Source organism: Myotis davidii, unplaced genomic scaffold (genome assembly GCF_000327345.1).
Source record: "Myotis davidii unplaced genomic scaffold, ASM32734v1 scaffold341, whole genome shotgun sequence".
Classification (NCBI taxonomy): Eukaryota; Metazoa; Chordata; class Mammalia; order Chiroptera; family Vespertilionidae; genus Myotis; species Myotis davidii.
Genome location: NW_006291021.1, coordinates 142,486 through 142,840, shown reverse-complemented (window position 1 = coordinate 142,840; position 355 = coordinate 142,486).

Genomic DNA, 355 nt, shown 5'->3' with positions numbered 1-355 from the left:
GAGACAGAAAGAGAGAGACACACACACACAGAGAGGCACAGAGAGAGGCACAGAGAGAGAGAGGCGCAGAGAGAGAGAGAGAGAGAGAGAGAGAGAGAGAGACACAGAGAGAGAACGCGGGAGCAAGAAGCAGTGGGCAGAGATTGGAGGGCGAGAGAGAGCAAGGAGACCAGAGATGAGATCCAGAGAAGAGAAAGTTGGGGAAAGCCTGGCTGGAGGGGGCGGGCGCTGGGATCCCCACCGTCTCCGCCCCGGAAAGCGGGGCTTCCGGGTTCACTATAAAACGGGGAGCCCGGGACCCCGGTTTTAGCCGCCTGCCGCTGGTCATGGGCTTCAGCTCGGACGCCGTCAAGGA